The sequence below is a fragment of the Lactuca virosa genome, chromosome 1 (assembly GCF_052849685.1).
Source record: "Lactuca virosa cultivar CGN04683 chromosome 1, Lactuca_virosa_CGN04683_v6, whole genome shotgun sequence".
Taxonomy (NCBI): Eukaryota; Viridiplantae; Streptophyta; class Magnoliopsida; order Asterales; family Asteraceae; genus Lactuca; species Lactuca virosa.
In genome coordinates this window covers 254,140,617-254,156,278 of record NC_136426.1, presented here as the reverse complement: position 1 = coordinate 254,156,278, position 15,662 = coordinate 254,140,617, and positions in this window count along the sequence as shown.

Genomic DNA, 15,662 nt, shown 5'->3' with positions numbered 1-15,662 from the left:
AAGGATCGGCGCTCCCCACGGCGAGCTACTCGGCCGGATAAACCCCTTCCCCAGCATCTCCTACAGCTGCGAGGATAACTCTTGTATCTCGGGTGGGGCAAGGCGATAGGGCGCCTTGGCGATAGGTGCTGCCCCCGGAACCAAATCGATACGGAACTCTACTTGCCTCTCGGGAGGCACTCCCGGCAACTCCTCGGGAAAAACGTCCGGGAACTCACGCACTATCGGGACCTCTTCGACCGACCTCGGTCTCTCTGCATCTACTCTCGTATCCACCACATAAGCCACAAACCCACTACAGCCGTGCTGTAGACTCTGCCTTACTCTAGCGGCCGAACAAAATGCTGACCCAGAACGGGTACCCTCGCCATAAACCATAAGAACTCCCCCACTAGGGTCTCGTATGGTCACCAACTGTCGCTCGCAGTCAATAACCGCTCCAAACCGGCTCAACCAGTCCATGCCCACGATGACACAGACATCTCCCATCGCAATCGGGACCAAATCAATCGGAAACTCAACGCCGAAGATCTCGAGTACACATCCTCGAATCACATCAGTGGCATACACCGCTCTCTCGTCAGCTATGGAAACTCGCAAAGGTCGACTCAACGCCTCTCGACAAATACTGATGTGCTGACTAAAGGCTAAAGATATAAAAGACTGACTCGCACCCGAGTCAAATAACACCAAAGCAGGCACAGAACTCACAAGAAATGTACCTACGCATATCATAATATAAGCATAACATCAAAACTCAAAATAAATAGATGAAAGAACACATACCAGCCACAACATCTGGCGCTGCGCGGACCTCCTCCGTTGTCAACTGGAAGGCTCTCCCGCGAGCCTTTGGCGCCTCGGCCTTCACTGGCCGACTCTCTGCAGCTCGAACGGCAGCAGGGGCAGATCCCTGCAACTGCGGACACTCGGCCTTCCGTTGTCCGGTCTGGTTGCAGTGAAAACAGACTGCAAACCCCTTGGGGCAATCCTTGGCCATGTGCCCCTCCTTGCCACACTTGTAGCAAGACTCCGCTCTGGAAACCCTCTCATGACTCTTGCCGCACTTGCCACAAGTGCGGCTCTTCTGTTTCCCTGATCTTGAATCGGCGGGCTCGGCCCGCTTGGCTGCCGGCTGGGACTGTGCCGGTCGTCGATCCATCCATTGAGACTCCGCCTCCTCCCTGGCCTGAGTCTCAAGCTCAATCTCCCTCTTCCGGGCATTTGCCTGAAGCTCGGCAAATGTCCGGTACGACGATTTCGCCACGAACTCGCGGATGTCTCTCCTCAAAATGCTCAAATACCGACTCATTCGTGCCTGCTCGGAAGACACGTGCTCAGGGCAGAACATCGCCCTCTCATGGAACATCCTGGTGATCACTGTAATAGACTCGGTACCCTGCTTGAGGGTCAAAAACTCCTGGGCCAAACGTTCCCTTTCCACCGGGGGATCGTACTCATCACGAAACATAACGGTGAACCTCTCTTAGGTCACCGCGGCAAGCTCTACAGGAGAGTAGTGCGCTGTCACAAACTTCCACCAGTCCTTCGCTCCCAAGCGAAGCTGGTTCAGCACGAACCAAACTCTCAGATGCTCCGGATAAGAACACATATAGAAGCATCCCTCGATGTCAGAAACCCATCTCATCGCAGCAATCGGATCCTGCGTCCCGTCGAACTCTAGTGGCTTCGTGTTGCTGAACTCCCGGAACAGCAACGCATCACCACCCTGAGGTCTAGGAGCAGCAACAGCGGCTGCAGCCTCATTAACCGCTGCATATATCTAATCAAAGGTCTCAATCAATGTGGTCTTAATAGACCCAAACATCTCCGGAATCTCTGCGCGGATAGCCGCGGCCACCTCCTCGTGGATCATCTGACGAAGCTCCTCGTCACTCACACCGCTGGTCTCTGGTCTATGGTGTGTCCCAACCATGATGTCTCTCTGAAATACAACATAAAAACATCAGAGACCCGCTCGAGCATACTCGCACTCGATAACTCAACCCTACTTGCTCTTCAGTACCCTAAGGATTCTTACTTGGACTGTGCACTTATCCGATGTCTTCAGTAGTACGGGCCCAATACTACCATCCACACCGCATCAGTATTCACCCCAAGTCCTCCTCCTAGCATCCCAAATCCCAAGCACTCTACTCTCACTATGCATAGGCTACTCTCTAGCAGACCTCTCATAAGCTCCTCGCTGCTATCTACTCACTCTCAAGCATCTCCCAGCAGCAAAACCTCTAGGCTAAGGCATCACGAATCAGGCCACTCTAGTCCTAATAAGAATACCTAGCCTACTCTAGCATATCATATCATATCTTATAACACATAATATAAGGGTATTTTGGGAAATCACCGTTCGGGCGCTGGCTGATCGTACACACTGCTCTGCTCTGCTCTTTTCAAAACCTTTATTCCTTTAAAACTTTTGTTTTATTTTGAAAAATTCCTCAAATGCTCAGTTTGAGTTCAAATGCGCCCGAAGGTGCATCCGAATCCCTCAAACCAAGGCTCTGATACCAACTTGTAACAACGTAAATTTTCAAAACAATTTTTCATTTTTCAAACAACATGATTTTCATTTAAACACTCTCAAATCTCATGTTCAACAATAGTCATCAAACAAAACATATCCCAAGATCACAAAACATAAACTCCATATGTGTGTACTGATCATGTCGGCGCCTTCCCGCGATCCTCACTGGTACCTGAAACACATAACACAAAACACTGTAAGCATAAATGCTTAGTGAGTTCCCCAAAATACCACATATAACACATATTAGCCACTCGAGGCTATATCTCTGTGGGCCCACTGGACCTAACTCTATGGACCCTCTGGTCCTAGCTCTGTGGACCTTCCGGTCCTAACTCTGTGGACCTTTCGGTCCTAACTCTGTAAACTCTGAATCACACATAACACATAATCACATAGATATCACATCATATAATACCATACAACATACTCTGTCACATACTCTAATTACCACTCTAGGTAAAGTATAGTGAGAAGACTCACCTCGGGTATCTCGGATAATCTCGCACACGAACACACTGATCTAGCCCCTCGCCTAAACACATAAACAGTACTCTCGAGTAAATAATGGGTCACAAAGGCTAGATTACATCCACTCCTACAATCCCACAGAAGGGTAAAAGACCATTTTACCCCTCCCTGGCCCCAAAAGTCCAAATGTTGACCAAAACCCTAAAAGTCAACGAAAGTCAGCAGGGGCAGTACGCGGCGCGTACCAGCTCTTGTACGCGGGGCGTACTCCGGCGATCCAGAATCGGGGTCTCGAACCCTTACGCTGCGCGTACTGAGATTTACGCCCAACATAAGTCTCAGTTTCAGCCTTCCTTCGATTTTAGTCTTAAACGGTTAAGACATAAACTCAAACTCTAGATCTGACTTCTCTAAGATCACTTAATCCATAAAGTCGAGACCTTTAAGCCTTTGCATGGCTGTAAAGGTCCTTAATCACTCTAACACCTTTCCTTCTTCCTCATAAGGTCTAGATCTCATGCATGGCTCACTATTCACGTCCAAGATTGGATTTTTATGAACATACAACACCTATTACTCTGAAATATGGCAGATCTAGGCCAATGGAGACCATTTGCTCATAAAGTCTCCACCTTGGGACCAAAAACACTAAAAATTGGTCCAAGAGGCACAAATCACAAATGACAAGGAAAGCTTTGAGCTTTTTACCTCAGAAAGAAGCTTCAACCTCTGTAGAACTCAGATCTATTCTTGTCCACCAACTTCTAGCTCTTAAAATGGCCTCCTCTTCTCTTCCACCACCTTGGAATGATACTTTGAAGCTTAGAACTCACACACACAAGCTAGAAACGAAGGGTAGCTCTCTATTAGGGTTTCACTCTCTGAAATGGTGGCTGAGGATAAGGCCTCAACATTCCTTTTATAAGGCACAAGCCACAATTAGGGTTTGCATCTGGGCCCGCTATGCCCAGCGTAACCCTGGGTACGCCCAGCGTACCTAGGCGTGTCCGCGTCCAAAATAAGCGCATGAGTACGCGCAGCGTACTCTTCAGTACGCCCAGCGTACTCATTTGCCAGAAAAATTCCTTTAAGGGCTAAACTTGTCAACTTGGAAAAGAAGAAGGGTTAAATGGATATACCTGAATTTCGGGATGTTACAATTGCAAGCTTGGATTTGTCATTTAGAGTCTCTAGAGCCTTGCATGCACGTAAAGTTTGCAACTTTACGTGATAACCATGCCTTGGGGATTTGGATCTGCAATATGGAACCTTAGCATGGCTTAAAAAGCATCTGTTTGGATGAAGGACTGAAGGGACTCGGCAAGTTGCATAGTCAACTCGGCGAGTCTAATGAAGATTGTCGTAGAATCGGCGAGTCAGTAGAGTGACTCGGCGAGTCAGCTAGGGTTCTCTCAACCTTTAGACACGCATGAACTTGGCGAGTTGCAAGGAAAACTCGATGAGATGGCCAAGGAGTTCACGGACATAAACATTAGCAGCTCGACGGGTCACTCAAGTGACTCGGCAAGTTGACGAGGTATGAAAGGAACTCGGCGAGTGGCTGTTTGTACTTGACGAGTTCATGTCAACATGAACTGTTGACCTTGGAAATTGACATTGACTATGACCAAGGGTTGACTATTGGCTTCTGGGGCATTTTGGGAATTTATGAACATGGTTGTGTGGCGAATATAGGTGGTGGAGTTGGTGGCGGTGATCCGAGAGTTTGAGCTTATCTTTCGAGTCGACAGTTGCGAGGTGAGTTATCCTCACTATACTAAGGGGTTTAAGGCACCAAGGCCAGCCCATTGGATATGATTTCCTAGCAGTTGGTAGTATGTTGAGTATGAGTTAGTGTTGCATGTTAGTTGCTATGCCAGTTAGGTAGATCTGTAGGACTACCTGTAGTATCATGTGATTATATGTATGTGCATTAGTTGTGTTATATGTCGACATATTATGTGAGATGGGTTGAGGTGATACAGCTTCGCGCGGTAACCAACAAATTCGGGAGCATTCCAGATACGAGCTGAGGGAGACTCGTACTGTGGGCTCGGTGTCAATCCAGATGTGAGCTGTGGGCCTGGAAGGCAATCCAGACTCACACTGTGGGCCCAGGGGGTAATCCAGTCTGTAAAGCTGTGGACCCAGTATATGTTGTTGTTTGTATATGTTGTTGTTTGTATATGTGTGTATGAGCAGTGTATCGGTATTTTGGTGGAACTCACTAAGCTATCGGGCTTACAGTTTCAGTTTATTGTTTTAGGTACATCAGGGATCGCGGCAAGGTGAAGGCATGATCGTACAGCTCCTCATGTTTTGTTTATGTTTCTAGGAAAACTCTGATATAGACTATTTTGAAAACCAGTCTGTAATAACTGTTGGTTTTTAATGTTTTGAAAAGTTTTAATTTGGCTTGAATTTTATGGGTGTTACAAGTTGGTATCAGAGCCTTGGTTTGAGTGAATTTGAGGAGCACTCGTGTGACTCCAGTCTTAAATCAAGGAAAATATTTTTCAAATGGTTTTCAAAATATGTAAAGGAGGATGCAGGGTGTACGATCAACCGGAGCTAGTAAGTAGACCCCAAAATACCATACGATTATTTGATGTTGTGATATGTTATAACAGCATGCTAGTACTAGGCTAGGGATCTTCAGGAATTGCATGATAGAATTGCCTGATTTCATGATGTCTGCTAGCCTAGGGTTTCCTTATATGAGATTGACATCATTACTGTAGTTACTTGTGTATGTACCACGGCTGTACATAATTAAGATCTTATAGCCTAAGAATGCTTGATTCGACCTTATGTTCTGTTCTCGTCGATTAGGAACTTAGTGTAGGATCAGATATTCGAAAGTCTATAGGGTACAGTGTTATGTATGACTAGCATACGCTACTGCTGCAGGGTTGGTGGAAGTTTCATAGATGAGCGGGTTGTGTGAGGCCGGTAGGTCAGTTGTGAGACAGTTAGCCTTCCTCTAGGGGTGAGGTTGAGCGACCACCAGGTGCATGTGTATTGTTAGGGTGTTGTGGTGATACTTGAGACAAATATGGGTAGGTGTGGAAGGTAGTATGGGCCCGTACTACTGAAAGCACATGACCCATATGCGTAGCAAGGAAGTCACAACCCTTAGGGTCTAGTCGGGAGTTGGTTCCCATTTATTATCTTATATCTTTTGGTATGTTTCAGAATGGTGATGACGATACGCTTTGTGACTGGATCCGGTTCAGGATCAGGATCAGGAGACGAAGGCCAGGAGGGGCCAACAGCACCTGAGCCTGTGGTGTAGACAGGGACAGATGAGTTAGACGCCAGGATTCGGGAGATCCTGCATGATGAGGTTGCCACTTTGTTATGGGCACAGTTACCAGAGATGTTTGGGTCTATTAAGACCACCATGGTCAATTTCTTCGACGAGCGATACACAGCCCTTACAGAGACGGCTGCCGTTGCGGCTGCATCAGCTGTAACAGCGGCAGGGGGAGGAGTAGGAGCCACTCGGGGATTCCAGTATAGGGACTTCGATAACACGAAGCCCCCTACTTTTGATGGGACACAGGACCCCATCAAGGCTATGAGGTGGGTTTCAGATGTGGAGGGGTGTTTCTTTACTTGCTCGTGTCCTACTGACCAGAAGGTCAGGTGTGCTCTGAACCTGCTAAGGTTCGGGGCCAAGGACTAGTGGAGATTGACGACTGGGTCGTACACTGATGATCAGAGAGCTGTTGTTACTTGGGAGCAGTTCAGGGATGTGTTCCTCGCCCGATACATTCCACGGGTTGAGCGAGAACGGTTGTCACAGGAGTTTTTGAGTTTTAGACAGGATGGGGAGTCGGTGACGGAGATCACCCGCATGTTCACAGAGATGGCGATGTTATGCCCAGAGTTTGCTTCCGAGCAAGCTCAAATGACCCGTTATCTGCGCATGCTCAACACTGACATCCGTCAGTTTGTGTCTACCCAGCGATGTGATACTCTGTTGGAGTTGCAAGAGACTGCTAGGCGGCGTGAGTTGGAGATTGAGCTGCAGTTGAGGGAGCAACGGCAGGCCCCGACACAGTCGCAGCCGACGCCTAAGCGGTGTAAGACCTCCGATTCTAGGACCAGTGGTCACCAAAGCCATACTTGTGGAAAGTGTTGCAAGGGTCATTCTGGGGTTTGTCGAGCTGGTAGTGGGTGCCACAGGTGTGGCAAGGAGAGGCATTATGCAAAGGATTGTTGTCACTTTGTAGAACATGAAGCAGCAAGAACACCCCCTGGAACATGAGAATTGAATAAATTTGGATGATGTGTTTTGCTTTCGTTAACTCCTTCCCCTTTCATGTTATGTTGATCGGACAAGAAGAGATGACTGGCCCATGAATACCAACACCTTGCTTTAATAATTGAGACTATTTGATAATCAAGACTACAAGATTCACTCAAGCAATTAATCGAAAACTTAGTGGGCAGATGGTTTCATACACAAACCAACATCACTAGCACTTCTACCCTACCTGTTACAACCAGAAACAACAAGGATCCTGGAAGTAACTTACATACATACATAATCACGAGTTATTGTAACTACAAGTTTCTAACATTGTTTCAATTCAACAAGATTCAACCTGGTAACATATGTACATACATATCCCTGAACTCAACTGAATTCTATAGCACTTGATTAAGAAATTAAAAACCAAATAATCTTACATAATTAGGAAAACGAACACTTGGTGTCGACGGGAAAATGAGGTTGTGTCGACTGTGTGTCTGCGATTCCGCAATAAGTGAAATAACTCTCCAATCAGACAGCAATCGGTGACTAGCGAGCCTGCGAGAGAGATCCGTATGAGTTTGAATTGAAGGTGAATCTGAGTCGATTTCAATCAAAATGTTCCCGGATAGCAGTGGGGTTGTTCGATTGAGAGAGAGAAAGGAGGTTAGATCGAGAGAGAAATATGGGGAAGGAGATGCAAAGTAGGGAAGAAAGAGATTCATAAAAGATATATTAAACAATTAAAAGTTCATCCCACATCGTTGGTAGGATAGCAGATGAATGCAAAAGTTATTCTATAAAAAAAGAGGCTAGCTCCTTTGAGACTCAAACCCAGCTAAGCTTTGGGCTAGCCGGCTCCTTTAAGCTAGTGGGTCTTTTAGAGTTAGCCGAGCTGTCACACCCCACTAAAGTGGAAATACGGGGCATGGCAGTACAAAGGGTTTCATAGCAAAAGTTAAAAGAAAACACCAGCCATAGTATTAAAAATCATTACAAATTTACAATGAGTTTGAACGAATTTTTAAAAGAAATTACAATGTAAACTGAAATACAACACATGCGAATGCTCCTAAAAGTGAAGTGTCCCTAACTTCCACTTACTCGATGATTTCTAAAAAAGCATGTAAAACGAGCGTCAACTATAAAAATAGTTGGTGAGTACTCACAAGTTTATAACATAGTATAGTTTGAAATCATGATAATCAGAATATTGATAATAGTTTCCATAAACAAATGTTCATTGCTAAAATAAGTAAATAAGTTTTCATAAATAAAAGTTCGTTGCTAAAGCGAGTAATAAAGTTTCCATAAATAGAAATGTATTGCAAAAATGAGTAATAAGTTTGCATAGACCAAGTTCGTTGTCATCATGAGAGATGAAGTATGTTGCTCAAATGAGATGCAACGTTCATATTCTCATGGGAAATAAAGTTCGTTACTAAAACGAGTAAACAAGTTTCATTGCTACAATGAGAAAACAAGTTCTTTACTAAGACAAGTAAATAAGTTTCTAGTAACAAAAGTTCGTATTTATAATGAGAAACAAAGTTTATTGCTATAATGAGAAACAAAGTTCATTGCTATAATGAGAAACAAAGTTCATTACTATAATTAATAAGCAAGTTTGTATGTGTATGAGCAAACGATGAGTTCACAACCAGACCTATGAATGATGCCCTATCAAGATCTGTGCTTATCGTTCCATAGATTATATGGTATCATGCACTCAAACAATCAGGCGAGTGAGGAGTTGTCAATTCCTAATAGCGCTATCCATAATGACCATTTGCTCAAAGAGTTAATGGTTGGATTAAAGTATAAGGGAAGGGACTTAAGACGACAAGTTCTCATGTTTCGTGTTGCATAGACATACATAGCAAAATATAGCAAATTATAGCAAAATATAGCAATCAAGTTTGATACAATTCAATTTAAATACAATGAATAATAATTAGCTTTTCGTCCATGCTTTTCCACCCCAAAACATAAAAACCGAAAATAGGGGGAGTCGTAAATACTCACAATGAATTGATATGATGCAAAATGGTGCCTTGAACTACATTCCACTTGTACCACTACCGATTCCTTCAAGAACACCACAAGATGGTGAAGATTTTGAGTTTAAGGAGTGTTATTGAGTCCTATTCTCTGTAAATTTCGTGGTTTAGAGGGTGGAGAAGATAGAGAATGAAGTTGATGTTAGAGAGTGTGAGAGAGAGTGAAGTGTGGAGAAAAGGAGAAATGATTTAAATTTTTGGGGAAATAGAGTATTAGGGTTTTCAAGTAAGAGAGAGAGGAGAGAGGTCCGAATTTAAGAGGCTTATTACCATCTTTTTCTCCTTTTTATTTATAAAATTTAAATCTTTTATAAAAATATCAACTATTTATAAAATATGCAACTTAACCAACTTTTTATGCATAAAACTCTTGATTTTTGATTTATAAATTAAAGGTAAATGTTAATGAGTTAAATTTTATTTTCCTTGAATGCATTTTCATAATTTTTATTATTATAAAATCATATTATAAGGTTCATAACTATTTTTATAAAAATTTTAGGGTTAAATTTTATAAATTTAGGTTTTTAGGGCATTTAGGGTTTTTGAGAGTTTGTAAATCTTTGGATATTGAAATAAATAGAATCTTTGAGACTTCAAATTATTTTTGTGTTTTCTAAATCTTGTTCAAGTTATAAATAATGTTTGTAATTTATTTTGATCGATTTATTGGCATTCTATGTAGTGATTCCGAGATTCAAACGAAATTGAGGAATCAAGTATACTAGCCCTAGTTTTCAACTTTAACTTAAGTTCCTACGAGACTCGGACCTAATTTATACCACTATGTCAAGTGCATAATGTGTCTACATGAATCATGCAAAGATGTTCAAGTCAAAGATTGACCCTAATATGGATAGTCGTTACAGTTAACTAGTTGTAGAATTCACATACCAATGTGAAATCTACGTACACTATCCTTCGATTCTACTTGTTTCCAAATTTCTAGTAGGTTGTAACTTAGCTTCTAGTTACTAAGTCTAGTATGTGTCGTGCCTATACGTGCAACTAAGTTTAGTCAAATCTAGAACCGACTCGAATTTTGACGTTGTCACACGAGCCAAGGCCGATTAGGACCGAATTGGTCCGATTAGGACCGAATTGGATCGGTTTTGACCGATATTGACCAAGGCCGATTATTTTACCCTCTAACCCTTATTTGTAGGCGGTTGGAGGCTGCCAAGCGCCTAGGTTTCGAGCGGCCGATTTTTACAACACTGGTATATATATATATATATATATATATATATATATATATATATATATATATATATATATATATATATATATATATATAAGTATTGAATGCCTAAGGTATGGTGAGGCGATAAGTTCCCTTATAGAGATGCTTTGGTCCAGTCTAGAATGGTAAAGTTGTTGAAGATCTACGAGTTGATTAGTTCATATGTGGACTCGAAAGTTAAGCAATCCCCCTATTTTCTTTTCATATGGAATCTATATGATTTCGTTTTATTAAGTTTTCGTAATAAGGCCTATAAGCATATTCCTACACATTTGTGACTTCACGGTTCAGATTGACTTGCTTGTGTTTTATTGGTGATTTGTTTTTATCATGATTTGTTTTGAGAAATCAGATTACAGAAGTTTATACAAGTTTTGAAAATATTTTACTGAGTCAAAACCCATGTAACTCACGGGTCGTTAGACTTACGTAGTTATTGCTATATACTCGGGTATAGAAGTAGACAAAAAGGATATACGCAGAGAAGATGATGAAAGGAAATAAATGAGGCTTTGATTATTTTCTCTTACGCTATAACTGTGGGTATTATTTTGTAACACCAGAAATATAAATTTTGATAATTGGTGCTTTTTTTATTTTTAAAAGTATATTTTTATTAATATAAAATGATATTTAAAAGTTACAGTGTTACACTTCCACTAAAAGTATATTTTTATTAATATGAAATGATATTTTTTGCTTTCAGGAAACTAGTTTATCTTGTGTATCATTTAGCTTTTCTCTGACTAATTTAGGCTAAATTTGATGATCTAGTTGTACTAACGAACATGGAAATCAGGAGATGTGATATGGAAACACTTCAAGGCACAAAGAAAAACTTGTATTATAGAACTCAACTACTTTGTAATGTAACTTCTCGTGAATGCTACACATGAATCCTACTTCCTATTTATAGGAATTGTCCACTCCTCAAAAGGAAGCTTCTAGAATCCATACTGTCTTGACTATCTATATTTATCTACCTTTATTATGTTAATTTACAAGGCTTCCATATTGTTCTATAATATTCGTTAATGTCCTAAATAGGCCTAGGACTTTCTTGGTTCTTCTAATGTGTACAAGAATGTTTCATACTCTTCTAGGGACTTCCATGATAAACTAGAATTTTCTAGCGACTTCTGCTATGTTTTAGAACATTCTAGTATCTTCTAGGATATTCTAGATCCTTCCAACGCCTTCCGGGATGTTGTAGAATATTTCACTATCTTTCGAAACATTCTATAATCTTTTTTTTTTCTTCTAGTGTGTCCTAGATTTGACTATTTTCTTCCTGATAATTCTTAAATGTTCCAACGTTCTTTAGATGGGCCTAAAAACAGCAAGAAAGATGGCCTGTGACACCAAGCGCCAAATGAATCAAGTGCTAAAGAATACTCCAAAAGACAATGCTCTAAGCAAGCGTTCCCATCAGTTTCTGATGTAAATCCACAAAGACCACAAACTCCACAATCTACAATCCAATTATAAGTGTTGATTTGAAAGATCTTCCAAAAGACCCGACGGATAGACCATTGATAAAATAAAAACTTATTTGTGTCAAGGACATTATCAACCAAGGGGCTATACATTTCTATCAAATGAAATAGGGGCGGTGTGAAACCACCATAGGGACAACGTTGTGCTGAGGTGGAGCCATGACCGTGGCATTATCTGGTGTACGCCACGGCCTTTCCATGAACGTGTTGCCTCTCCTTTTTTTCTCTTCTTTCTCTCATGGATTATATAGAGAGTTGATGTAGTGGTGGTTTTGGCATGCATATAAAATCTCATGACACAAATGATTCAAAAGTGAAAGAACAAGAGGTGTTTGTGTTTGAAAATGCGTAATAAAGAGAGAACAATAAACATAAAAGGATTTTAATAAAGAAAGTTAAACTTGGTTTTAATTTGACTCAAATGGAACTGGCAGGGGCAAAACCTTTATTTCCTGTGAAAAGAAGAATATTTGAAAGACTCATGGAATGTTGTGGCTTTTTTACAAATATATATATATATATATATATATATATATATATATATATATATATATATATATATATATATATATATATATGTTTGGATTCTATGGAAAACAAAAAACCCTAAAAAAAAACCCTAAAAATCATTAAAATCGCTGAAAAAAAAAATTTACAAAACAAAAAAAAAGATTGCTTTTTTATTTTTTTTTCAGCGAAATTGTTAAAAATGCTGCGATTTTTTGATAAAAAAAATCAAAAAAAAAGTTTTGTGATGTCTTGGTATTTTTTTATGCATTTTTATGATTTTTAGGGTTTTTTTGTTTTCCAAATAACCCTTCCCTTTATATATATATATATATATATATATATATATATATATATATATATATATATATATATATATATATATATAGAAAAGTTCAATAGAGAACCATTATTAATAAAGGAACCAAAGAACCAATCCAAAGCGTCGAAATTTAAAGCGATCAACGGCAAAAGGAATGGTGACAGGATGTGAAAACTGCATCGTATAATTGTCGTTGAAGTGTGACAAGATGTGAAGAACTGCATTGTATAATTCATCAGAACCTACGCAGATTGTCTACAAAGAAGCATTAGGTCGGTCGTTTTCTTCTGAATTTGATCTTGACTTGTCGATTTGGAGAAGACAGCCCTATCGAATGTCTAGTTGGAGTGGAATCGATTGTATGGAGATCCAATTGAATGTTTGGTTGGAGAAGATGATCCTCTGTCGATCGAGTATTACAGCTCCTCCGATGGATCGATTTTTTGATGCCTTCTGATCTCACCAAAAACGTACACAGCTACAGATCTTAAATCTACAGTAGGCGACGATTTCTCCTTCCAGTGGTAAATATCTCGTTCTGGTGTCTTCTTCCTCGATTGATCAAGCCGCGAAGATTTCTCTTTCCTATGGTATAAATATATTTTATTCTATTTATTTTAATCGATTAATTGAGTGACAGAGTCTTCATTAAGACAATTTCTCAAATGTAATTGCAATTAGAAGGTATTGTGAACTGATAGAAACATAAATTCCTTCATTCTAGCACTTAGTTCTTGTTATCTGTGTTACTTCTTTTCTTTTTCAACGATTAGGTTCTGAACTTTTACAAATTATCATATAGTGATATTATGCTCTTTAAATCGATTAAGTTCGTTTATGTGATAACTGATCACTGGATTCACTAATCTAGCAGTAGAGATGAGCATGCAGTAGGTGAAGGGTCTAGTGTATAAATCTTATAAGTGTGATATGATATATATAATTCTTGCACTTCTTTTTCTTTGTAAAAGTTCCTGCCATTTTGCCCCTAAACCTATTTGACCCTGTTTTGGACACATTTTCCCTTCAAAGTATCCCTGTTCATCCTGTTTTGGACACATAAACCTATTTTGGCTACACCTCTACAACTTTTCATCCTGATGGTCTCATTCTAGGAACTGGTATTTCTGGATCTATTGTTAAAATCTGGGATGTGAAGAGTCAGGTAAAATTCCAAAACTGCCCCTGGTTCATTGTTTTTCTGTATCTTATATCATTTGAGTTTTGTAGGCAAATGTTGCAAGGTTTGATGGGCATGTTGGGGCTGTTACTTCAATATCATTTTTAGAAAATGGTTACTTCCTTGTTGTAAGTGTTTAGCTCTAAATGCAATATTTAATAAAATGGCCCCTATACTTTTTTGAATTTAACAATTTTTTGTCAAAAATAGAAACTTTTATTACTTTTGGTCCTTTTTTCAAGGTTTCATATCGGTTCTGGTCCCTGAAAGTTTAAAATGAAGAACAAAATCATAAAAAGCATGAGGGACCAAAATTGAAAAATGTTTTAACTAAGGGAGAAATTATATCACCTGCCGTTTTGTAAAAGTTCATTTTCACTATAGTCTCTTTCAAATAGTTTCATAACTTTAATATCTTATAGGGATATTTTAGCCTTCTGATTACATGTGATTTACATGTGAATCACATGTAATTCATATGTGATTCACATGTAAGTTACATATGATTCACATGTAAATCACATGTGATTCACATGTAAATAACAAGTGAATCATATATGAATTACATGTGATTCACATGTAAATCACATGTGATTCACATGTAAATCACAAGTGAATCACGTATGAATTACATGATTCACATGTAAATCACATGTGGTTCAAATGTAAATCACAAGTGAATCACATATGAATTACATGATTCACATGTAAATTACAAGTGAATCACATATACATTACATGATTCACATGTAAATCACATGTGGTTCACATGTAAATCACAAGTGATTTACATATGAATTACATGTGAATCAAATGTAGATCACAAGTGAATCACATAAGAATTACATGTGATTCACGTATAAATAATGTGTAACTCACATATGAATTACATGTGATTCACATATAAATCACATGTAATTCACATATGAATCACATATAAATCTTATATGATATATGCATGTGCATTTTTGTGAGTGTTCTTGTATTAATCATTTTTTTTTAAATTTTCTTGTAGATTTTGAAGAATTTGTGGAAAATATTGAAGAGGTGAAAAGTGATAAATTGAAGAAAATATGAAAATCTTGATATGAAGAAATGATAACATTGTGAATCTTCTTAGCATTTTTTTTATATTTTATTTTGTATCGAATAAAATACTTGTACTATTATGTTTATAGATTGATTAATAAAAATGAGATTTTTTATGATTTACTTACGAATATTATAGTATAAGAAATATGCATATATTCATTTGAAAAAAATATGAATATATGTACCTAAAATGTTAATTTTTTTTTGTTAAAAAAATTAAAGTTTTTTTTTTTAAATATTATAGTTTTTCTTTATATAAATTTACTGATTTTTAAAAATTTATATTTTTAAAAAAATGCAGCTTTATTAAAAAAATTGCAGTTTTTTAAAAAAAATTGTAGTTTTTTTTTGAAAAAGTTACACTTTTTTTGAAAAAAATTGCAATATTTTAGAAAAAAATACAGTTTTTTTTGAAAAAATTACATTATATATATATATATATATATATATATATATATATATATATATATATATATATATATATA